This window comes from Polypterus senegalus, chromosome 18 (genome assembly GCF_016835505.1).
Source record: "Polypterus senegalus isolate Bchr_013 chromosome 18, ASM1683550v1, whole genome shotgun sequence".
NCBI lineage: Eukaryota > Metazoa > Chordata > Cladistia > Polypteriformes > Polypteridae > Polypterus > Polypterus senegalus.
Window position 1 is genome coordinate 44233688 of NC_053171.1, and position 27314 is coordinate 44261001.

Below are 27314 nucleotides of genomic sequence, written 5' to 3' on the forward strand. Positions count from 1 at the left end.
TATATTTTCAAGTCTTTTCTGATGCCATATTGGTTTGTATACATTGTTGCCCTGTCTTGTGTCATTTGGTACCATTGTTGCCAACCAGGAGCACACAGGTGTGTGTCATCTTTGTGTGATGATATAAAAGATCACCACTGTCATGGCTCAGCCAGCATTCCTCCCCTGGCTGGGGTTCACATTTGTGTTTTATGATGTTGTCTTTGTTAATTTTTGGTTCTTTTGTAGGTATTAAGTTGCCTCTGTTTAAGATTTAATACCTTGGTCATGTTCCTTGTGTTTTGTGGGTATTCCCCCAGGGACTGCCCTCTGCCTTATACGAGGTGTGGCAGAAAAGTAATGAGACTGGCAACACTGCAAGCGATCTAGCAACCCTGCGCTGTTGTCTTTGATAGAGCAGGTGTATCAGTACCCTCGCATAGCTCAGTGCGAGTTTCAACTCCTTCCGTTAACTACGTGATTTTTGAGACTGCTATTAGCGAAGTTGTGTTTTTGGTTGTGTATCACGCAAAATGGAACAGCGGAATTTGGAGCAACGTTGTGCCATTAAACGGCAAGTGTGACGTTTGAAAAGTTAAAACAGGCCTATGGGGAACATTCTTTATCCCGAGCTCAAGTTTTTCGCTGGCACAAATCATTTTTGGAAGGCAGAAAACACGTTGAAGATGAACACCGTTCAGAGAGGCCTTCAACTTCGAAAACCAATAAAAACATCGAACGTGTGAACACTCTTGTGAGATCAGACCGTCGTTTAACATTAAGAATGTTGAGTGAACAAATAAATTTGAACAGATTTACCGTTCATCAAATTTTGACTGAACATTTGCACATGTGAAAGGTCTGTGCCAAAATGGTGCCAAAAAGCTGCCCTCTCCATAACAGAATTTTTGACCTCAAAAGGCATTCCTGTGGTTCCCCAGCCCCCTTATTCACCTGACCTCAGTCCGTGTGACTTTTCCTTTTTCCTAAACTGAAAAATGTCCTCAAAGGACGTCATTTCGGGACTTTAGAAAGCATCCAAAAGAGTGTAACGGACATGCTGAAGACCATACCGGTTGAAGACTTCCAGCGCTGCTACCAACAGTGGGAACAACATCTCCATCGGTGTGTAGCTGCCCAAGGGAACTACTTTAAAGGGGATAACATTGATGTTTGAAAAAAAATAAAAACTTTGGTAAATAAAAAATCAGTCTCTTTACTTTTCTGCCACACCTCGTATATTGGAGGGTCTCGCGTTATTCTTGTGTCTTACTGTCCTTTCTTGAATTTCTTTTTATTGTTTTAGATTCCTGGCTGTTTTGCGCTGTTTATGATTTGGGACTTTTGTTTTCTTGGATTGCCTTGTGTTTTAGGGGACACCATCTTGCCATTGTGCTCATTAGAACTTTATAGTATCAAAGAGCATCTTTTGTAGAAATATAACCTTTTTATTTTTATAAAGTTTCTGTGCAGGTCCATTTTTTTCTAGCCGAGGCTTACCGGCATATTCCCCTCTAGTGGGCATTATTGGAAGTGCTTTTGCAACCTTATGGGATTTAAGTGCTTTGGAACTCCTAGTTTACAATAACCACTGTGTGTAGGCATCCGAGACTGAACTGGATTACTTTAGTGTGCAGTGGAATTTGATTTATTTTTGATGCCTGTTGTAAAACTTCTCATTTTTAATTTTAAAATGATAACTATTGGTTTCTGAATTATGCTTTGGTTAAACATAGGACTTGGTTACAAATTTTCACTTGGTTTCTGACTATTCTTCACCTCCCGATTCCTGCTTAAATAAAGCTTTGTGCCTTGACTTGTATATAAATGTCTACGCATGGAAGTGTGTGTGTCTGTCTGTCTGTCCATCCCAGAAATGCAAGGCTACAGGATGAAGCTCAAAGAAAGCGACTCTGATGCCAAAGTGAAACCTCTGAGAAAAGAGAAACTCACTTAGCCATTAATACATAAGCAAGGCGAGCACATCGGCAAAATGAAACCTCAAAAGGAGGGAGAAACTTGCTTAGCTGCTAATGCACAACTGATGTGATTGATTGATTGAAGTGCCAACATCCATGGTTTCTAGGAGCACAGGCTTACACAGCTAGTCACTTTCTAAGCACAAAAGTCACATATTAAAACTTCCAGTTGTCACATGATGGCAAAGGAAACTGTTGCTAACATAAAAAAAACTACTCTGAGTCACAAGATGGTGGCACCAATAAAAGATGGCAGAGGAAGAACAGAAAAATATACCAAAATGAAACAGAAAGTAATCAATGTACTGTATATAACAAAATTAATCAAACTCCATAAACCCCAGAAACTTAAAGAAAAGAAAAAAAAACCTACAAATGACAAAGTAAAAATGTTGCAAACTCGTAACAGGAAGTCTTACATAGCACGCATGTCCTGGATGTCTGGCCCCAATGTCCTCGAAAGACAACTGTAGCCAGGAGAATAAAATGAGAGAGAGATTCAAAATCAAAAAGCTTCATCCACAAGGCTTGTGTGACACTCATCCTGCACCCACCTGCCGCCTCCCACCAGACATCACCACCTAGGCTGCCTATCCTAGCTCAAGCACCACCACTGCATGGACAGAGGCAGGGATGCTTGCCCATCTTTCTCATTCTAAGCAGTCCCTGCTGTTTGGTCACATGTGTTAAGAAGCAGTTGCTGCCTGTGCTTATATCTTCTGCAGCCTCTTCCCCCTAAAGTATCACTGCTATGTGATCGGTTCACTGAGCTTAGATGCCATGCGGATGCTGCCTCATTCCTCAAAAATTAGGGGTTCTGCAAGATCATAAGCAGCTTGACAAACGAGAGGTGACCATTCAATCTACGCAGCTCATGTGGTTAGCTAAGCTGCCTAACTATCTCATCCAGGGACTTTTCACACATGGTCAATATTTCCACTTTAACTGTACAACCTGGTAGTTTCGGCCAGATTCCTATAACCAGAAAAAAAAACAGGTTTTTGGCTTCCAATTAATTTCCTCTTTCTTTCCAGAATTTTCATTGACCCAATAACTCAATTTTATTGACGCCTGTATCAGGTTCACATCACATCCCCACTGCTTAAGACTTTAGAGATTCATGTTCCTTTTCCTGTTAGAACAGAACTGGCTTTCCAGTCTCAGGATGCACGCATTTGCTCTTCTCTGCTGTCACTTTCATCTTCTGTGGTAACAAAGTAAATTGATGATGCTGTTTATCTCGGCGGGTTGCTTATGGTTATTGATTATGAATAAAGTCATTCTCCTCTATCGCTCTGCGTTGTGTTGTTACAGTAGACAATGAATGGTTTAGAAGCTGTTTTCATTTCTATCTCTAAATGACGACAGCTGCTGTGTCCACTCTCCTCTCAATCTGTCCTCACCAAGGATCTCATTTAGAAACGTTGTGTGGATTTGAATGTGAAAATATGCTTATGCCAAAAAACAGAGGAATGCATACCCCAAAAAAAAATCTGATTTATTAAACCTGGTGTACGCACATTCTATGCTATTTACTTTTAGAAATCACAATCATCTATCTGTATACTTCATAAGTAAAATCCAATGTCTGTCTGTCTATATGTCTGTCCACTTTTCACGAGAGAACTACTTAACAGATTTAGATTGGGTTTTTTTTCTATAATTTGCTTAAACATCCCAGTTGATTTTGCGACTTCTCTCATTGCGCTAAGTATTATAGCTCGCTTTCAGCAACGATTTGAACAGAGAATCTGAGAGACAGGCTGGTGGTGTGGGGGCTTGGTGGCCTGACCTGAGGAGTGGAGAGCCAGACAGGAACCTCCTCACTCACGCGCCAGCCTCTGATTGAGTCGGTCTACATCTCGCCACGTGTTGGAGCGTACCTTACCTCCACTTAGCTAGTGATACCTGTTTATTCAGCACACATTATTATCTACAGATTGTTAAGGAGTAACATTTGACATTTTTTAAAAGAGAGAAAGAGCTACGTGTGTTTTAGAGGGTAGCTGCTGATGGTCACAAATACAGTATCACAGCCATGTGTTTTTCTCCCCACCCTCTCCCATCAGAGCCGAACACAATCAGATAAGGTGCCAACGTTTTGATGTTGGCGCATACCTACCTTCTGCTTGGCCAGAATTACATTTTTTTATTGATTTTTAAAGTTTGTCCTGTTTCACTACTATGTGGGCAGAAGTGTGGGGGACAGCTAGTCTTGTATATACGCATACGTGAATGCTCCTCAAACCCATGTAATGACGTGACTACTACCACATTGATTTGTACAGGCCATAGAAAAAATGGAGGGTCCAGCCAGTTATTTCACCAACAAGTCAGCCACCATGTACAGCACCATCATGTCTCCCAAAGCTATTTTGCCTCAAAATAGACAAATCATGGGCTGACAGAAGCCACCGAGGCACACCATTTATGAGTCTCACCTTGGCATCACAGATGACTTGTATGTTAATGGAATGCAACTGCTCACAGTTAATAAAAGCAGAGTCATTCTCACTAGGTGCTCTTACTGCAATTTGAGTACCGTCAATTGCTCTGATTACATTAGGAAAACAAAATAGTGTTGCAAATTGCCTTTTTATGTTGGCAAAACCATGTCATGTTTTATATATGTATTTCCACATCCAGAACAGCAGGCACGATGGAGTGAAATTTAGCTGAGGTATTCTTGACCTGTCGGCCAGTTCCCCGAGAAGTGATAAAAGGCAGGCCGATGAAAGTTCTTCTGTAAATACGCAGAATTGGCACTCTAAAAAGAGAACTAAAATACAGTGTGTGCATCTGAGCATCATTGAGCAACTTTGATTTGTAATATGTATGTCGCATCACATTATAACAACGGCTCAGTGATACACAAGAGTTGTCATTTAGCTAATTTGGCTTGATCAAGGGTGTTGTCATTTACCAGTTTCCCCAAAACATTGCACACCAGTGGATCAGAACTGTTATAAATATAAACTCGTTCTCCCATTAAGTTTTCTTTTACAAACCCTAATTATTGCATGGAAAGTTGCATACACACATTTTAAGCTTCAATTTTATAAATCTGACCCCTGGTCTCATGGACCACAGAAATCACTGGCAGCCACAGCACTTATATTTGTCCTTCTTATATTTTCACCAGTGATACAAGTGGAGCCATGCTAACATTTTCTGCCTTTTTTATTATGCTCTGTTGTTCATCTCTGTGTTTCACGATCCAGGAGGCAGTAAATTTTGAAAAGTAAAAAGAACTCGTCTTCATGATTACATTACTATGGCTGTAAAACAGCAGAGCTTATAACTCATGCTGATCTTGGGGTGCTTCTGATGTGACTGCTCAGAACTGCCTGACCGTGAGCATTGAGACAATATACAGTACAGGATAATATGTCAACATGGCCAGCAGCCGGCGTTTGCTGTACACTGGTGCCTTCAACATAAAAAAAAAGTTTGCTCGACTGGCTACTTCAGTATCGATTACTTCTGGAGTTTAACTCAATAGCCAAAAGGGGCTGAGAAGGTGAGGGGGCCCAGCCATTGCCTGCAGTCCACTGTCAGCCATTTCAGCTCTTCAGTCTGTTCTGTAGTGGCTGATGGGAGTAAAAGAAGGACGTATAAAATTAGCAAGCTTAGAGTTCAGTTGAGAGTACGAGGGCAACAATTAGGGTGCAACATTGACAGATCTGCAAGTCGTTTAAATTATTTTATGATATCTTTAAGCAAAACGGCGTGATTTAAATATATGTTTAAATAATTTACAGGTTATTTTAACACACACACATACCAAGCACACACTAGGCACAATTTCGGATCGCCAACGCACCTAACCTGCATGTCTTTGGACTGTGGGAGGAAACCGGAGCGCCCGGAGGAAACCCACGCAGACAAGGGGAGAACATGCAAACTCCACACAGTGAGGACCCGAGAAGTGAACCCAGGTCTCCATACTGCGAGGCAGCAGTGCTACTACTGTGCCACCGTGCCACCGTGCCACCCCTTGTCATTATTTGTATCTTGTAAATAATTTAGAGACATCTTTATATATTTAATTTATCTTTGAATCAGTTTGAGATATAACTACTGTGCCATAGTAGTAGGCTTTTGGATTATGCAGTCTGCACAGTGGCCACCATGGAAAGTCTGCAAACAAAGAAATGATCAATAGGGCAGTGAGAAAAAGAGTTCAGCTTTATTCACAAATATCTTTCCAAATTCTAAGCTGGAAAATAATGTCTATTATGCAGCAAAAAAAAAGGTTGACATTTGGTATATGTTAAACTGAAACTTGTGGCACACCACTGTCATTGTCACATAACACAAACCTGAGTGACAAATATTCACTGGAGTGACCGATTGGAGAAGTGTAACATCCTTTGTTTTATGGTTTGTAATGACCAATGATACAATCCACTTAAAGCATGTTTGACTCTGAATTCAAAATAAAGAGGTGAAAGAATATCATCTTTCCATTATTTGTTTTTTAATCTGCATTTACCTGTAGAAGGTCATAAAACGCTCTAATTGATTGTGGTCAATCAAAGGGTATACTGATAGTTGACCTTTCAGACCAATAGTCACGTCGCTATTCAAAGCATCTGAGCAAATCGATCTAACAGAGAGCGTGTGTGAATACTACAGGGCCTGTTCGATTCCTGTAAAACACCAGAAGTGACTCTACTCCGTTGGGTCTTTGAGCAAGGCCCTTAACCAGCAAATTGCTTGTTCCTGGGTATGCCATTAATCTGCATCCAGCCCTGAAAGCAGGTCCTCCAACTTACAGGAAAAACTTTGGGGTTGGTGGTAGGATTGGCACTCCACCAACCATCAAAAACCTCACAATGTTCCAGTGTGGTACTGAGGTGCCACCTGCTGTACTTGGGTCCCAATCCGGATGGTTTATCATGTGGTGGGTGCAGCAATGCACTATCAGTGCATCTCCCAACCCTTGTCTCTCTCTCTCTCTATGAACTTAATATATGTGACATATTAAAACCTGCTTAATGTAATTTTGGATTGTGGTTGGGGGTTAGTGCATATCCAAGCAGCATCTTGTAAGAGACAGGAACCAGTTTTGGTCAGGACATCATTCCATCCCAGGGCCCAGGCATATGCATACAATGCCAACTAACCTAACCTGTGCATATTTGGAAACATTAGAGCAAACATACCCATAGGAAGATCCACAGACACATGGTGAGAACTGCAACATCTTCATGGACAACAACCTGGTGAGGGATTCTAATCTAGGAAATGGGGCCAGTGAAGCAGCAGTGCTAAACACTGTGCCACCATACCACCCAACCCTATTAACAGCAAATGTTTATTCATATGTGTGTCCATTGATGGGATCTCTGCAAGGAATAAGTTAAAACAGGGGATGCTGACAAACAACTCTTGGGCTAAATCTCTGTGGGTAGGCATTTGTTCATGAAGTAGAACACAGATGAAGTCCCTTGTGTCCTTTTAGCTGTGAGTGTCCTCCTCGGGGAGGTTCTGAGCAGAATTGAGGCACAGGGTTATGCTTATTTGGCAACACATTCCATAAGAATGTTAGGCATAGATACTTGAGGCACTCTCTAATTTATTTTAACTTGTTTTTTAACGTAATAGACTGTGGCCCCCGGCCGGGGCTGGAGCCCCGCCGGGACGCCCAGGAGGACATGAGGAGGGCTTGTGCCTCCTCCAGACCGCGAGGGGGCGTCCGTCCTGGTTCTATTGGGAGCCACGGGTCGAGGGCATGGAAGCCCTACCCTGTAGGGGCCCGTGGTTGCCGCCAGGCGGCGCCCCGATGCCGGTTGATCCCATGCAGTCGCCGCCGGAGCTGAAGCCCGCCGGGGCGCTTTGGAGGACGAGAGGATGGCTTGTGCCTCCTCCACGCCGCGAGGGTGCGTCCGTCCTGGTTCTGTTGGGGCCACGGGTTGAGGGCATGGAAGCCCTTCCCTGTAGGGGCCCGTGGTCACCGCCAGGCGGCGCCCCGATGCCGGTTTATCCCGTGGCGGTTGCCGGTAGGGGCAGGAGCCCGGCCGGGACGCCTTGGAGGACCGGAGGAGGGCGAGTGCCTCCTCCAGACAGAGTGGGGGCGTCCGTCCTGGTTAGGCAAGGGGCCTCGGGTACAGGGCTTTGAAGCCCAGCCCTGTAGGGACCCGTGGCCACCGCCAGGCGGCGCCCCGTGGCCTAATTATCCCGGGAGCCCGGCACTTCCGCCACACCAGGATGTGCCGGGGAAGACTTTGTGTGGCGCCGGAGAGCTGCCAGGAAGGCAGCCGACACTTCCGCCACGCTGGGCGTGGCCAAGGAACAGATGGCGGAAGCACCTGGGGCTCATCCGGGAGCCTTATTTAAGGGGCCGCCTCCCTCCAGTCATGGGTGGAAGTCGGGAGGAAGCAGACGGAACTGGAGAGAGAGGACGGGAGGCGGCCAGGAAGGCACAAAAGACTGTGGGCCTGGACTTGGGGAGATCGGTGCGAGAAGGCACTGGGGGTGCACGTGAGCACAAACTTTGTAAATAATACTGTAAATAAATGGTGTGTGGTGACAATATGATGTCCGTCTGTCTGTGCCGGGGCCAGCGTTCACAGTGGCGTAGTCGACAGGATGCTCCGCCTGGTGCAAGGCGGGGACCTGTATCAAAAATGTCTGTGAACGGCCCGGCGCAGCAGCGGACCCCACACACTGGCCGCAGGAGCGGCCCGTGCACAGCCCCGCGGGAGCGTTTTACCCCGGAGACCGCCGCCGGACCGCATTATGGCCGAGCTTCCCAGGTGCGGAGGAAGGACCATGGGCATTGCTGGAGTGCAGCGGGCTCCCGCACGCACGTCGTGGCAGAAGGCGCCGGGCGGCAGGCCGCCTATCGAGGCCATGCCGGGACGTTCCCGACAGACAGGACCCGGAGGTAAGTTTCCTGCTCGCAGGGAAGGGCCCGCCTGTTTTTCTTTAACAGGCAGGGGCGCCCGGATCCTTGTCGGTGGCAGGGGCCTGTCGAACCGCGGTGCCTCGTTAGCGCCGCAGCAGCCGGGAGAGCTGCTGAAAGGGAGACGCTGCAAGCTGACGAGCCAGCATGTCGCCGCACTAGGGAGGAAAGAGCCCAAAATGGCGCGGGCGGATGTCCCGCCGCTGACAGGCACGGGTTGGCTGGTGTGTCTAGTGTGCCCGCCGAGGATTGGATGGAGGCGGACCTAGGAACGCCAATCTCGTGCCAAAACGAGACCCGATTGGGCCAGAGGGAGTGGCCCAGAGGAGGCAGGCGTCGCGTGGAGCCGATCGACAGGTAAGCTCACCGACGCCTGTCTCTCTCTCCACCAGCGGCTCGGCGTGTGTCGGAGGAGTCCTTCGCCCGCCAAGCCGCCCTTAGAGGAGCTGCTACGTGTTCGCCGCCAGTGTGAGCAGCTGACGGGAAAGGCGGTCGCGTCGGGAGAGACGCCGCGTGAGACGGAGGATCGGCGCGGCGCTGGAACCGGAGGCCGGCAGAACACGGCGGGGTGGTGAGTATTACCGTCCCGTAAAGCAAGCGGGAGGTTTGCCGAACATGGCTGTGACCGCTCACGGACGATCAGCTCAAGTAAGCAACCTCCCGACAGCAGACGCCGCGTGCAGACGGCTAGCGGCGAGGAGCTCGAATATGCAGGGGCTGGTAGGATCGGGGCTGCTGAGTGCCCTGGGTCCTAGCGCCCTGCGCTCCAAGCCTGCAGCTGTCTCCTGTCGCTCTGCCTGGACGCAGACGGGCTGGATTTGAGCTTTGCTGTGCTCAGACCCAGACCGCCAGCGCGTCAAGAAAGAAGGAGGAACCGAAGGGTGAATGCCGGTTCCTCCGATAGGAGAGAGCGCGCGCGCTGCGCGCATCCGAGAAGGGCCGCCCTCTGTGCGGGCAGAGGAGATCCCTGGGCGGCTGGGTGAGCCGCCTGCGAAGCGTACCGCGGACAACAGGCGGACGGGCATGGAACCTGCGACGGAGGACTTCAGCAGGCAAGTCAGGGGCTGTCGGAGGGGGGCGGGAGCACTGCAGGTACGGAGACCGGCAGGACACTCGGGGTGAGTGTCCTGGCAGTGCTTCTGGCCCTCTTTTCCTTTTTTCCACAGGCCCGAAGCCCCGACGAGCGCTGAGGACGACGTCGTCAGGGACCTGCCCTCCTGAAACGGGCCGCTCCGCGGGAGGGCTCCACGCCGAGAGGCCAATAGTGTCCCAACTGCGGGAACAGCGGGGCGAGAGCGCGCAGACCACAGGGGCGCGCTTGCGCGGCGGGGTGCCGAAGACGGATGTCCCAGGGTGCCGTGTTGGACCCTGGGGGCATAGTAGGACCCTCACCGGGACGCTGCCCTTTCGGTTGTGCCGCTCGACCCACGTGTCCTCGCTAGCGGTGGGGCACTGTGGCCCCGCCGGGCTGGAGCCCGCCGGGGCCAGGAGGACATGAGGAGGGCTTGTGCCTCCTCCAGACCGCGAGGGGGCGTCCGTCCTGGTTCTATTGGGAGCCACGGGTCGAGGGCATGGAAGCCCTACCCTGTAGGGGCCCGTGGTTGCCGCCAGGCGGCGCCCCGATGCCGGTTGATCCCATGCAGTCGCCGGCCGGAGCTGAAGCCCGGCCGGGACGCCCTGGAGGACGAGAGGAGGGCTTGTGCCTCCTCCACACCGCGAGGGGCGTCCGTCCTGGTTCTGTTGGGGGCCACGGGTTGAGGGCATGGAAGCCCTTCCCTGTAGGGGCCCGTGGTCACCGCCAGGCGGCGCCCCGATGCCGGTTTATCCCGCGCGGTTGCCGGTAGGGGCAGGAGCCCGGCGGGGCGCTTGAGGACCGGAGGAGGGCGAGTGCCTCCTCCAGACAGAGTGGGGCGTCCGTCCTGGTTAGGCAAGGGGCCTCGGGTACAGGGCTTTGAAGCCCATCCCTGTAGGGACCCGTGGCCACCGCCAGGCGGCGCCCCGGTGCCTAATTATCCCGGGAGCCCGGCACTTCCGCCACACCAGGATGTGCCGGGGGGAAGACTTTGTGTGGCGCCCGGAGAGCTGCCAGGAAGGCAGCCGACACTTCCGCCACGCTGGGCGTGGCCAAGGAACAGATGGCGGAAGCACCTGGGGCTCATCCGGGAGCCTTATTTAAGGGGCCGCCTCCCTCCAGTCATGGGTGGAAGTCGGGAGGAAGCAGACGGAACTGGAGAGAGAGGACGGAGGCGGCCAGGAAGGCACAAAAGACTGTGGGCCTGGACTTGGGGAGATCGGTGCGAGAAGGCACTGGGGGTGCACGTGAGCACAAACTTTGTAAATAATACTGTAAATAAATGGTGTGTGGTGACAATATGATGTCCGTCTGTCTGTGCCGGGGCCAGCGTTCACAAGACTTAAACATGCCAAGCTAAGTTGTCTACAGCTTCATAGGTTTCACAAATAAGTATCTAAAGAATATCCTCAAGCAAAGACTGGTACAGCATGATGGAGATAGACCCTGCCACAGCAGTAGATGGCCACGACAAGCACAAAACTACAGAAGCAGTCCAAGCAGTATGTGCCACACGCTGCTCTAAATAATCTGGAAGACCATTTGACAGCCATGGCTCAATGCTCTTCAGCATATCCACAACACCATCAACTCCAACAGAACATGATACTCTATCAAATTGGTAACACCGACTAGAGTATGAGTTGACATATGATGTGCATTACAAAAGCATGTTAGTCATGGAACAGTTTAGAAAGGAACCAAATGACATAAGGAAATACTCTAAGTGCTTGGAGGATTAAACACAAATACATTAGCACAAAACTGGGAGACATTAATGAACATCTCAGCATCTTGTGAAGAAATGACCACTGGGACAAATGACAGAAACACTGCAGTAGAAAACATTAAACCAGCTTTGTGAGATAAACTAACTGATATTTAAAGCAGAACTCCCCCTCAATTCATGTTGGGCTCTACACCAACAGTGAATTCACTTACCTGTTTCTGGTTCAGGTAAGAATGGGCTGCAAAGGGATTTGGGATTATGAAGAATGAGGTTATTGCAAAGAAGTACAAATCCTGATTTATAAAGTAACAATCGTTCACAGAGGTTTAGCATTGAAATTCAGAAACATTTTTTTTTTAGTACAGCATATGTACAAAGTACTATAAAACAAAGAGACACAGTGAGATGAAAAATCTTTGTGGCACCATGAAGGCAAACTCCATATCCTCTTTAATAAAACCCTTGTGTGCGTCCAGGTGTCCGTGTGTGTGTGTCTTCTGGTGAAGTGTGCATGCGCGGGGCCACACAGCACGTGTTCAGTCTCTACCTGTGCATTCCCTGTGCAGAGAGAGAGACAGATACACACACAGGCGCGCGAGAGACAGACACACACACAGGCGCGCATGAGTCACACACACACACACACACACACAGGAGCGCGGTGTCCGTGTGTGTGTCTTCTGGTGAAGTGTGCATGCGCGGGGCCACACAGCACGTGTTCAGTCTCTTCCTGTGAATTCCCTGTGCAGAGAGAGAGACAGACACACACACAGGCGCGCATGAGTCACACACACACAAAGGCGCGCGCGAGTCACACACACACAGGTGTGCGTGCATCACAAACACACACACACAGGAGCGCGGTGTCCGTGTGTGTGTCTTCTGGTGAAGTGCTGCATGCTCGGGCCACACAGCACGTGTTCATTCTCTTCCTGTGCATTCCCTGTGCAGAGAGAGAGACAGATACACACACAGGCGCGCGAGAGACAGATACACACACACACAGGTGCGCATGAGTCACACACACACACACACACACACACAGGCGCACGTGCGCGTGTCACACACACACACACAGGCACGCGCGCATCACACACACACACAGGAGCGCGGTGTCCGTGTGTGTGTCTTCTGGTGAAGTGTGCATGCGCGGGGCCACACAGCACGTGTTCAGTCTCTTCCTGTGAATTCCCTGTGCAGAGAGAGAGACAGACACACACACAGGCGCGCGAGAGAGACAGACACACACACACACACACACAAAGGCGCACACGAGTCACACACACACAGGCGCGTGCGAGTTACACACACACACAGGAGCGCGGTGTCCATGTGTGTGTCTTCTGGTGAAGTGCGCATGCACGGGGCCACACAGCACGTGTTCAGTTTCTTCCTGTGCATTCCCTGTGCAGAGAGAGAGACAGATACACACACAGGCGCGCGAGAGACAGACACACACACACACAGGTGCGCATGAGTCACACACACACACACACACAGGCGCACGTGCGCGTGTCACACACACACACAGGCGCGCGCGCATCACACACACACACAGGAGCGCGGTGTCCGTGTGTGTGTCTTCTGGTGAAGTGTGCATGCGCGGGGTCACACAGCACGTGTTCAGTCTCTTCCTGTGCATTCCCTGTGCAGAGAGAGAGACAGACACAAACACAGGCGCGCGAGAGACAGACACACACACACACACACGAGTCACACACACACAGGCGCGTGCGAGTCACACACACACACACAGGTGTGCGTGCATCACAAACACACACACACAGGAGCGCGGTGTCCGTGTGTGTGTCTTCTGGTGAAGTGCGCATGCACGGTGCCACACAGCACGTGTTCAGTCTCTTCCTGTGCATTCCCTGTGCAGAGAGAGAGACAGATACACACAGGCGCGCGAGAGACAGACACACACACAGGTGCGCATGAGTCACACACACACGAACACACAGGCGCGCGGTGTCCGTGTGTGTGTCTTCTGGTGAAGTGCGCATGCGCGGGGCCACACAGCACGTGTTCAGTCTCTTCCTGTGCATTCCCTGTGCAGAGAGAGAGACAGACACACACACAGGCGCGCGTCACACACACACACACACACACACACACACACACACACACAAACACACAGGCACGCGCGGGTCACACACACACACAAAGTCACACACACGAGACACACACACACACACACACACACACACACACACACACACACACACACACACACACAGGCACGCGCGACAGACAGAGAGACACACACACATACACACAGGCGAGAAACAGACAGACACACACAGACATAGAGACGTGCACTTAAGTGACACACACACGCAGGCCCGCGAGAGAGACACACACACACACACACACACACAGGCGCGCGCGTGCATTGTTGCAATGTTATTTTTCTTGGTGGTTTATTAAAATACAGATTTTTAAAATGTTAATTTTTTCCCCTGTGCTTAAAACTCATTAAAAAAAGAGTTTTTAGCAAGCAGGTCATAAGGCTATAGCGCAAATTCTTGCAATGTTAGTTTTCTCTGTTGTTCAAGGTTTTCTTAGTGTTAGTCAATGTTTTTACATTTAGTTTACTATTACGTTGTGCTTTCTATGGTATAGTTAACTATATTTGTGCTTAAAAACTTAAAAAAATATATATTTACATACAGTTCATACGGTCTGGAACGGATTAATTGTATTTACATACAATCCTATGGGAGAAATTACTTTGGTTCACTGTCAGACAAAATTACAGGCATTTTACGGAAATGCAAACCAGTATTACTGAGAGAGAAAATTAAAGGCACACAATACAGTGACGCATATTACAGCCACATACAAGGTCCCTTGCCATTTAATATAGACTGTTCATACAAATGTTTATGCACTACTGTTCTAGCGGCCGTTATTTTAACGGGCTTAATGTCTAGTATTCAAATAAAGTGCAAGGTATAACGCATTTAAAGGAAAAGAAACGTCGTGACAAAATGAGTCTCCAAGGTAGACTGGCTAAGATGGCGTTGCTTCCTATGATAAAGGCTCTTGGCAGGAAGAGGCGGGTCCAGGCAGGCAGAAACCAGAAGTGACATCAGAGGTGTCTTGAGTATCAAGCTTCCGGTCTGCAGAGTGAGGAAGAGAAAAGGCCTTACGTGACGGCGCCCTCTGGCTTTCTGGCAGAAGATCACAATTATCTAAGCCGTTAACCTCCTTTGCGTTAGACCCGAGTCTGATGGGCTGTAAAAACAGTGTTACAAAGTGTGAGTCCTGAGTGTCAATCAGGCAACTACACAGACACTTCTCAAGGTTTAAGACTCAAGGTTTACTTGGGCTGTAAAAGTGGCAACAGCGTTTGTGCCGAGCGTTAACAGGGCAACGGTATAGACATGCCTTACATAAGCATAAGGCCCAAGTGTTTCCTGGGCAATGGTGCAGACACATCTTCTACTAACTTAATGGGTTTTCATAAGAAACGCTTCTCATCAGCAGTGTTGACGAAGTGAATCTGTCTCCAGGCGGTGAAATTGAAATGAGCAGTGAAAGTGAAAGTGATTCTGGGAATCCGAAAGAGACACTTGGGTCACTCGCACATGTGAGGTGTGCTGTTCATATTATCCATCCATCCATTTTCTAACCCGCTGAATCCGAATACAGGGTCACGGGGGTCTGCTGGAGCCAATCCCAGCCAACACAGGGCATAAGGCAGGAACCAATCCTGGGCAGGGTGCCAACCTACTGCAGGACACACACAAACACACCAATCACACACTAGGGCCAATTTAGAATCGCCAAACCACCTAACCTGCATGTCTTTGCATTGTGGGAGGAAACGTTCATATTATTATTATTATTATTATTCATCACTGTTATTATTTGTATCATTATTATTCTTTCTACACTTCCAACTTTGTACTTTTAGTGTTTTGCACGTTTTACATGTTTGAGACTTAATAATTTTTCATAGCCAAAAAATGCAATGCTTTTTACATATTTTTTTGAGAAAAAATGTAATGCTAAGACGGTAATCTGTCTCCTATGCACATGTGTGTGACAACTATCAAACTGATTCTGTTTTTATTGATAATAATTTGCAGTTCTCTGTCAAATCTTAAGTATGATGCCACTATTATAACTGACTGTGTTTCAGTTCCACTTGTTTGCGAACTTAGAACATCAAGATGTTCAACTGCAGCTCACTGTTGCTGATTTCCCCATTATTGTCAACAGATTTGTTTTCAAATTTCCATCCATCCATTATCCAACCCGCTATATCCTAACTACAGGGTCACGGGGGTCTGCTGGAGCCAATCCCAGCCAACACGGGGCCAAGGCAGGAAACAAACCCCGGGCAGGGCACCAGCCCACCACAGGGCACACACCCCCACACGCCAAGCACAATTTCGGATCGCCAATGCACCTAACCTGCATGTCTTTGGACTGTGGGAGGAAACCCACGCAGACACGGGGGGAACATGCAAACTCCACGCAGGGAGGAACCGGGAAGTAAATCCGGGTCTCCTTACTGCAAGGCAGCAGTGCTACTACTGTGCTACCTTACCGCCCCTTTACATTATTTGTATCTTGTAAATAATTAAGACATCTTTATATATCTAATTTATCTTTGAATCAGTTTGAGATATAACTACTATGCCATAGTAGTAGGCTTTTGGGTTACGCAGTCTCCACAGTGGCCACCGTGGAAATGAACCCAGGTCTCCTAACTGCGAGGCAGCAGTGCTACCCACTGTTCCACCGCGCTGCCCGTTTTCAAATTTCTCTCTATAAAAATTAACATTTTTTATCTAACGTATCCCCAGGGATACCTGGCAGAACTCTGAAGAAAACGTTTAAAGCATATCTGAAGAGACAGATAATTTGGCATTTTTTACAGAAAAATAAATTGCAAACAGAATCATTCAGTAGCATGTTTAGAATCTACCATGAATTTGCAAAATCGCCCACTGCTAAGCTCTTCAGAAAAAGACTGGCATTAGATACAGTATTCAATTTAAGGAGCACAAGAGAAACAGATCAACAAATACTTAAATCACATCATTCCTTTTATAAAACATGGAAATGAGGCTAATAAGATGATAGTCCATCAAAGATACAAGAAAGAAATTTGGAACATTAATACAGAAAGCAAAACTTTACTCATCTGTATGGAAAATGAGGATAGAGAAGTTCCAGCTCCAGGCTTCTTGGGTTATGTATTTGCAACATGATGCAAATTATTAAATTATGGTATCCCAGCTGAGATACCCTGCATAAACTCCATCCTGTTTGCTATGCTTTGTGCACCAGTTACCTTTTATTAGAAAAAGGAGGGGTGGTGGATCAGATATTTTTTTTACCCTTGCCAAATTCGATGGATTTCAGCAGGTTTCACTCCCTCTATCCGAAGGAATCTCACTACAGAGTGTAGGTTCAGCAATGGTGCCATCCTATGCTTAGTATCTATGTCCACTTGAACCTGGCTTCAGCTAGACTAACGACAGAGTCTCATGCTGTACATATTCAAACTACCCATAAGCCATCATGAATATGCGCTATAGTGTTAGCTTCTATCCATTGCAGTTACCGCATAATTTTCAAATTGCCTTTACTTTTTGATTTGCTCCTTGTGGCTGGGTGCAGACATGACAGGCCACAGAAAGAATTACAAGCTAAAACACTAATCAGGTTGGCCTGTTTCACTGAATACAGTCCTATAAAAGCACACCTCTTGGTGTCTGTACATATAGCAACAAAAGTATTCAGCTCTTCACCACAGAATCGAGAATCATTTACAAAAGCTCCATCCAGCAGGTCGCTCTGCTTGCAAAAGATGCCTCTTTCTGGGTAGCCGGGCTTCTTATATTGCACATACTGAAAGGGGAGGGACTAACTGTCCTCATTGGCTGGGGAGAAAAGGAGAAGAGAATGTTAGCGACAGCGCCCCCCTCTGGCCTCAGCGGGTTATCACATACCTCACACGAGCTCGTGAGGAGATCCATGCATGACACCTTGTACTTTCAATCTGTGATTAACAAATTGATGGTATCATCAAACAATACCAGTGGTGCACTCTAGGCACTCACACATGCCCACCACAAGTAAATTCCCCAGCTCACCTTTCCAACAAAACTGTTTTGTTTCACCAGCTCTAGGATGCCTTCCAGCAGCTAGTAGAGTCTTTGTCATCTAACATCTCCAAACTCAAAGCTGCCCAGACCAAGCAGGGCTTTTACACCTGGCTCAATCAATGGCAGGAATCAATTCTAGGCTCCTCGGTAACAACATAAAGCCCAGATGCATTAAGAAGTCTCACCAGGTGCCCTTACACATCTCTGTCTTAAAGCTGAAATGGGGTGAGCAAAACTGACTGCCATCATGGTACTCTTGTGACGCTAAAGCATATTGTCCTTTAGCAGCTTGGAGAACACAGACAACATTAGTAGAATTCTTTCTATGTTTTCTAGGGCACAGGTCCTCACGTTTCATCCTGGATGACTGCAGTGACAGCAGGTTTCGATCCCAACCCCACTTTTTAATTCCAAGCCATTTATTGTTGATGAGTATTTGTGAGTGAAGGAACATCTGTGTGCTTCATTTTAGTTAACTTGCTTGCTATGATTCCAGACCCTAATTCAACTGCTTCTCTTGTCTTCCATGACTCCATTCACTGTTTTCCTAATTACTTATTGTTTTTTTAACCAACTGCTAATTAACAATGAAGTGCAAATTACTAAGGAATGCACAGCTCAGTATCTACACTGAACCTGTTTATACCTCTGTGCGCATGTGTGTGTGTGTGTGTGCATGTTCTTCATGAAGCATCTGCTTTAATAAAATATTTGAAGTGACATCAAAGAGAATCATGTAAAGGATTGTGGATTAATAATCTATTCTGCTCTACAAATCATTAAATTGATGTTCTTGGAAAAAAAAATCTACAGTAAGAATGCCACGGTGTGGCAGAATGAAAGCCACAGAATTATACGAGGGGAAAATTATTAGAAAATGGAATGAACCTTAACAAAACTGATCATGTCATTTCTCAATGTAGCCTTCACCTTTCGCAATGCACTTGTGCCACCTGCCTGGAAGTGCCTGGATTCCAGCAGAATAAAAGGTTTTGTCTTGTCCTCGCAACCACTTGTGCACCCAAGTTATTGTCAAACACTACATGCCGAGGGGTACTACAGTCACTAGTGCAAGTTACTCTGACTTGCTGGAGACCAATGTGAAGCCGGCTATTCAATCCAAGCGACAGGAACTGCTGTCTCAAGGAGTCCTTTTGCTGCAAGAAAATGTCTGCCCATACCAAGGCTTCTCTGGAGAAATTGAAGTTTGAGGTATTGCCACATCCTCCTTATTTGCCAGATTTGGCACCTTGTGATTTCCACCATTTTGGACCAGTAATAAAACATCTGGGTGGTTGTCGATTCAAGACAGATCACGACGTGAAGAAAGCAGTGCACGAGTTGTTACACTGGACAAGACCAAACCTTTTATTCTGCTGGAATCCAGGCACTTCCAGGCAGGTGGCACAAGTGCATTAAGAAGGGTAATGACTGCATTGAGAAATGACATTATCAGTTTTGTTAAGGTTTCTTTCATTTTCTAATAAATCCCATTTTCTAACTTTAGCTTGACTCGTATAAAAGAATTTGAGCCTAATTTAGAATTTGGGTTGGAGAGGAACCTCGTTTAAGTAGCCATAGAAGTACAGAATGTGTTAGATTACCCTTTTTCGAGTCCTTACAGTCCATCAAGCCCACCCCTAAATGAGCAATGGCACATGCAGTATTTCACCTTGTAGTCCTTCTCGCACACAGAGTGATGCTTTGGCACCATGAGGTATCATGCTGCTCCATACCCAGAGGTATTTGAGCCTCTGTGTCTTAGCTCAGTAGGGGTCCAGATGAAATGTTTCCATCAAACTGTCAGGATGACAACATCATCTAGCACTCACAGTGGAGAAACATCTGTTTTTAATAGTCGCTGAGAGAAAACGTTAGTTCCCAACAAGCTGTGAATCTTTAAAAATGTAAGCAATACTAAGAAATTGACAGTTTTTTACAGTGAAAGGGGAAGTAGCCCACTGTCTGCTCTTCATAATGCCTATCTAGGCAGAGCCAGAACTGCAGATCTCGCAGTGTCGGAAAAGCCAGTATATGTTGCAAGCCAGGAAAACAGGACTATGCCCACTTATTTCTGTTTAAGAGACCAGAAAGATAAAGAGTACGACAGATAGAGCCTCTGCCTTTTTATTGGCACCACTTGCACAAAAGCAAAGTTCTTTTCGCAGATTATTTTGTTAGCATTAGATGTCTTACAAATGATACTCATTTCATCCTTCCATCCACTATGAAATCAGTATATGATTAGAGGATTAAGAGTCTGTCCTGGCAACATGCATCTGCACTTTATGGAATATGCATTTGTACTGTCTGTGCAATTATCTGAGCAATAACTGTCATTTGTACTTGCTGCTCATTCAACTCATATTGCTCTAGAATTTCTTTTAAAATGTACACATTTTATTTTATATAGCTAGTCTATTTTTAACTTGTAATTTGTTTTTTTTTTGTAATTATTTTTTAATTGTTTTTTAACTTTATTGGATCTAGGCTGAGTGACTTGTTTTTCTCGTCATACACATTTCATTGTATGTTGACCCTGTGTTAACCTATATATGACAAATAAACCTAAACCAAACCAAACATCAGGTTCAAGGCAAGAAGCAAAGCTGGGTGGGCTGGCAAGCGGTCCCAAGGACACACTCACACTAACTTACACTGAGCAAGTGTTGCCAAATAACTCAACATGCATGTTTTTGAGATGTGGGAGGAAACTCATGCAGACAGAGGGAGAAAATGCAGGCCATCCACAGACAGGGCTTGGAGTCTGGAGCTACGAGGCGGTAAGGCGAACCACAGGATCATAGTATTATTACATTTTATATTTTGCATATCCATTCAACTGTACAGTAGAAAAACAACATGTACCTCATCTTAACTGCCCCAAGAGGAGGAATTTAAGAAACATCCGTTTAATCAGTTAAATCAAATATGAGACTGTGTTCTTTGATCAATAGAAGAAAATTACCTGTTGGCACATACAAACGAGGAGATAATAATTCAAGTTAAGAAAGTTTGAGGAAGAGTTAGAGTAAGCACAGCCAAAGTCTGAGCAACGATAAACCACTGGTCATCCATCCCACAGATGTCAAAAGAACCACTACAGTAGAACCCCTGTATCCACAGGTTTGGTTAATGTGGTTTTGGTTATTGTCGGTTTACCGTGGCCCAAAAATATTAAATGGGGAAAATTCCAAAAATAAACAATTCATACATTAAATTTCAAACTGTTTGCCATTTTGAGCAAATGTTTCCACCACTTTGAATACAGAGCACCACATCCATGTCGCTGCATTCCGTGCACAGCAAAAACCGAGTGCACGCCAGAATCGCACTCAGGTGTTTCTAAGTGTCTGCCATTTTCTCTGAGCTGACGCAATCAAGAGAGACAGGGAGATCACAAGTATAATAATGTACATTATATTTTATTATTACTAACTGGTGACGATGTCTCATTGTTCGTAACTTATTAATTAAACTTTATCATATGTATGTAAACAAAATATGACTCGTATGTAGGGTTCACTACTATCAGCAGCTTCGGGCACCCGTGGTAGTTCTTGGAATGTATCATCTGTGGATGTGAGGAGGACAATCTCACTGGTGCCAGCCTTAGCCCTGTAGCCTCATTAGCCCAGTGTGCTGGGTTTTAATCCCTTTGCCAATCACTGCCTGTTTCAAGATTGCCAGGTCTCTCTTTTTCACTTTTATTTCATTCCAGGTACTCTTGTTCTAACCCCCCTTCCTAAAGACATACAAGTTAGGGTAATTGGTAACCCACTGTGGGTTCAATTGTGTGTATCCTGCAGGTGCTGTATGTATCCCACCCAGGATAGACTCCTGCATTACACCCAATACTGTTGAGACAGACTCCAGCAGGTTAGAGAATGTCATGTTGAAAATGACAGAGACGCAAATGGAAAAGTTTACCACTCCTTTGAAAGGGCTGTTGTAAAAAGCAAGAGATGCCATATGTCAGTTCTCAATATGATGAGCATATCAAAAGAAAGATTATACAGTAGGATTGTTATTATTGTAAGATTTGATACTTTCTTTTATTTCGAAGAGCATATTATTACATAGATAGAAAATGTGCCCATTTCATATGCTTCCTTTAGCTATAATATGTAATATCAAGCCCTACAGCTCAATGCATTAAAAGATGAGACAGCAAAGAAACAAGCTGCTCGAAATAGAGCTTCACTAATGGGCCAGCCAGGCCTATTGCCCTGGCATAAGTTTATTACTCGTTCATATGGTTGTTTTGTTGTTATGTAAATATAATATTCTATATGATGTTACTTGTTTTGTTTTCTCTTTGTATTTATGTAATATTACTTTAATTAATATGCTATTGTTTTTCAACTATTTTTCAATTTTATATTGAGATTGCCCCCAGCAGTACAAAAGGAGTAACACCAGTTGTCACTGATCCTGAATTTCTCATTGTTGATTTTTGTGATTTGTGGATTCCCTGCTTTGAGTAGGGCACCCATGTCTGGTATTCAATTCTTGGGTTTGCTTGCTTTTAATGCACCACCTATTTTTTCATTTTTTTCAGGCTTGCCTTTTATTATTTCCATGTCTTTAATAAATTGTTAAATATTCGAGAAACATTTGTTTTTGCTTGGCCGGAGGGTTTATTTATTTATTTTGTTTTATTTGCTCTTTCCATTAGACTTTTGAAGTTATAAATTCTGAGCCCTATTTTTGGGCCAATACAGGGCTTGAAGCCTGATGGTTGGGTTATGGGGCCATGTTGTCTGGGGTGAGGCCTGTTTCTGAGGTTGACCAGTGAAATTTGGTCAGGCTTTTCATTTATTTTTCACCCCTTTTTGCCATTTCTATGTTATTTCATTATGACAGTTTTATTTTCAGAAATACAGGCTAAAGCCAAACTATATGTGTTAATAAAAAAAATTCATGATGTAATGTCACAGATTGAATAAGTGTAAAATAAAGTCATTTTATGTTAAAGCATTTCAACAATGAACACTGGGTCAGTGTGTATTGTGCACTTAACATTTAAACATGCATTTAATTCTAAAAAAACACATCTGTATAAACTAACATTTCCACATTTAATATAAAAATAAACAAACTTATAGGATACCTTAAGGGAAATAGCTAACAATCAACACAATACAGGAAAATGACTGAAACAGAAACATTTCAGCAACGTGCACAAAAACCTATAATTGGAAATTTAATATTGTACACCATGATTAATAAAAGTACTTAAAAGATAAAAAATTAATACTGTTCTACTGTTGTTATGAAGGTAAAACATCTTCTTCAAAAATAAAATAAAATGTATACAATAAATATACAGTACACTATATATAAGTTACAAAGTAATATCTTGTAAAATAGAGAGACAACAAGCATAAAGAGATGGGTTTCAATCCTGTATACTTAGCAAAGTTTAGCAACAAAAAGGAAGCAATACGTCTTTGTTCAGACTTCAGAACTGGGGTATAACAAAAACATGGCCATTATATAATTAGCAGGCAGGAAGAGGCGGGTTCTAAGGGACAGGAAGAGGAAGTGATGTCTCTAGTAGGTGGGCTTTTCTGATGCTCTGCAGAGGAAAAGAGGAGAAAGTGTTAGAGAACAGCACCAACGCCTGGTCCTCCTCACTCACGTGTCAGCCTCCTTTCGAGTCGGTCTACCTCTCACCACATGTTGGAGCATACCTTACCTACACTTAGCTACCAATACCTCTTTGTTCAACAGACTTTATCAACATAGATTGTTAAGGAGTAATGTTTGACATTTTTGAGAGAGAGATCAGAGCTACCTGTGTTTTAGAAGGTAGCTGCTGATTGCCACATGCTCTTCTCCCCATGCGGTCAGAGGTAAACACAATCAGATCCAATGGCAATGTTTGACACTGGAGCAATACCTCACCAGAATTACATTTTTTTAAATTGATTTTTAAAGTTGGTCCTGTTTCACTGCTATGTGGCCAGAGCTGCGGGGGACAGCTAGTTATTAATAGCATGAACCTATAAAAAAGTACTATTCATTTATTTTGACAAAAGTAAAACCTATTCAGCTGAGTTTGGTCCCAGTCCCTCAGGTAAACTTGCTGATGCTCCTGTCTGTGTTTTATGGGAATATTATTTAGGCATTACATACTGCAATACAGGAGCACACATAAAATTGTTTATTCTTAAGGTGTTATGCTTTATTGTGACTAAACATTCAGTTTTTGGTTTTTGGAAGCTTCAGCTTTCACATGGGCCAGTACAGGGGTTAACACTACTGACTGCGACCCTCAACAGCCTGATGAGCATTAGTTTGCAGTTCTCAAATTTCTCCCAGTGTCAATGCTGGCTTTCTAAGTTCTCTGCCTATAATCTCACATCCTAAAAATATGGCAGCTCTCAGTCAGCCTGCTGTAAGTGGCCGTTATTTCCTACCACAAATTAGTGTTTGGAGGGCTTCAGGTCCTTGTGGTCTTAGAAATGGAGTAGACAGGCTGAACAAGCTAATAAAATGGAACTTCCATATGTAAATAAAGGGTAAAATATGCTCTAAAATCTTTACACATTATTTGCTTGTATATGTTATTTGATAGACATTATATTTACACTTTCCGTTTATTTTTAAAGTAATCATTTTTTGTCAAGCTACACAGTACTGTATTTTATTTCTTGGCTTTAAATGTGAAGTGTTGTCTGTTTGATCTCATCATTTGATTAAAGAATTGACCTGCATGCAAATCAGTTTGTACATCTTTCAAGTTTTTATTTTATCTATTGTTCATTTTTTCCATATTAGACTACAAAGTTAACTTTTTTTTGTGCTTGCCAAACATGAGGCATATTATTTGTAAGCTGTGTTTTAATGCAAATATACCTTTAGACTTTTTTTATTTGAATAAGCCACATGAGAATAAGAACATCCAAGTATTAGGAGCGGACCAGAAGTGGCAAGTGATATAAAAGGCTCCTATTAGCCCAAACAATCCACAGGAAATGCCTCTTGGGCTTCCTTCTTTACAGAGCCCCCCAGCCTTAACTTCCTAAGAAGTCAAGAAAAAAATAACTTTTGAAGGGAAAAAAAATGGAAGAAATCTTGGGAAAGGCAATTCAGAGAGAGAACGACTTCCAGGTAATGGGTGTCAAAAATGGGGTGAAGACAACACATAAAACAGAACAGAAGTAATCCTTGTCACAGAGCTCGATGTCTTGTCATTGCCAGCTCAGGACCACAATACAATACAACAGTACAAGCTACTTTGTTCTTGCACAGCACTCCTCACAAAATGCAGGCACAGTAAGCCATGATAACACTCAATACAAAATGCAAGAACAGATGATACCACTCACTAAATACAGAACTATCACATATAAGGATACAGATTTGTTCAAATACATCCAAAACAAAGTAGAAACAAATTAACATAAATGAAAAACAACATCATCTGTCCATCAGCTAATTGTAAAACCACAGCCAGATTGTAGAAAAGGAGTCAGACAAGTCAAGAGTCCAGAAAAATGTGGCCAATAAGCCTCCTCTCCCCTACTGGCCGTTCTGCAGCTGAGTTGGTGCTGGACCAGCCAATCAAATGAAAGGACCCTTCTACCAAGAGATGTGGTGGAGGCAAGGAAACATACACTCACTCCCTTGGTTTACTCACTGACAGAAATAAGATTGTAAGCTGTCTGTTTGTTTGTCTGTCTGTTTGTCTCTCAAAAATGGCAAAACTGATTTTCACAAAATTTTACATGTGTGTTACTATTGCTACCATTGTGTGTAAATGAGAGGGAGGTCAGTGGAATGGTGAGGATTTAAGGAGTAGAGTTGGCGAAGGTGGATGAGTTTAAATACTTGGGATCAACAGTACAGAGTAATGGGGATTGTGGAAGAGAGGTAAAGAAGAGAGTGCAGGCAGAGTGGAACGGGTGGAGAAGAGTGTCAGGGGTGATTGTGACAGACGGATATCAGCAAGAGTGAAAGGAAAGGTCTACAGGACGGTAGTGAGACCAGCCATGTTATATATTTTGGAGACGGTGGCACTGACCTGAAAGCTGGAGGTAGCAGAGTTAAAGATTCTAAGATTTGCACTGGGTGTGACAAGGACAAGTCAGAGAAGCGAGATTGCGCTGGTTTGGACATGTGCAGAGGAAAGATGCTGAGTATATTGGGAGAACGATGCTAAGGATAGAGCTGCCAGGCAAGAGAAAATGAGGAAGGCCTAAGAGAAGGTTTATGGATGTGGTGAGAGAAGACATGAAGGTGATGGGTGTAACAGAACAAGATGCAGAGGACAGAAAGATATGGAAGAAGATGATCCGCTGTGACAACCCCAAACAGGAGTAGCCAAAAGAAGAAGATGAAAGAAGTTACCATTGCTCCTGTTTAAAATACAGGGGGTCCTTGGGTTACAACATTTCGACATACGACGTTTCGAGTTTACAACGCTCACTCCCATAAAAACTTAAAAAAAATGAGACGTGAATGTTTCGGCTTATGCCATTAGCGTCGTACTTACAGATTATGTGGGCAAACTAGTTTGGTTGCGCGCAGCGAAAGAATACGCAGTAACACAGCGTATGAGTGAGAGAGTTGGCGAACTAGTTTGGTTGCGCGCAGCGAAAGAATACACAGTAACGCAGCGTATGAGTGAGAGAGTTGGCGAACTAGTTTGGTTGCGCACAGTGGAAGAATACGAAGTAACACAGCATATGAGTGAGAGAGTTGGCGAACTAGTTTGGTTGCGCACAGTGGAAGAATACGAAGTAACGCAGTGTATGAGTGAGGGAGTTGGCAAACTAGTTTGGTTGCATGCAGCGGAAGAATACGAAGTAACGCAGCGTATGAGTTGGCGAACTAGTTTGGTTGTGCGCGGAGAAAGTGTTCCGTTTGTGTTGCTTTGTTTGGCGACTTTTTGGCCCATATTATGGCTCCTAAATGAAAGTCAGAGTCTTCAGATGGTAGTGCTTCGAAGAAGAGGAAAGCCATCACGATGGAAGTAAAATTAGACATTGTAAAGAGATCAGAAGGAATAAAGGTAAGGAATTATTTTTAAACACTCATTTTTTGTCATTTTTTCTGTTACTACAGTACAGTGTACAGTACAGTATATTTATGTCCTTTTTTTATGTCCTCCAGTATGTTTTTATGTTCTAGATTATGATTTTGCAAATGTGTTAGGATAGGTAAGTGACTTAGGCTAGGGTGTGTTTCATTTTACAGCAAAATTCGGGTTACATCACTGTTGTAGGAACTGAACTGTGTCGTAACCTGAGGTCCCCCTGTAGTTTGTTTCTCATATTGTTGTTGGGGTTGTAAGCATCAACTACAATCCCCATCAGGCAGCTGGAGTGTGCTGGTGCTGATGGAAGGACTCTGTGATCTGAGCATACAACGTTTTGTGCAAAATCTCATCAAAGGCCGCAAGTATAGTGTTTTCTTTTCAATAAATTTGTATAAAAAAGTCATTGCCTCACTGGATTACAACCTTTGTCTAAGAGTGCATCACTTTGTCTCATCATCAGTTGTGTTC

At 45.0% G+C, this 27314-nt stretch overlaps 1 protein-coding gene across 1 annotated transcript in view; it reads left to right on the forward strand.

Annotated features, from left to right (window-relative positions):
- LOC120518969 (coiled-coil domain-containing protein 170-like) overlaps positions 1 to 27314 on the forward strand; it is a 133001-nt gene that overhangs the window by 93780 nt on the left and 11907 nt on the right. The window lies entirely within an intron of this gene.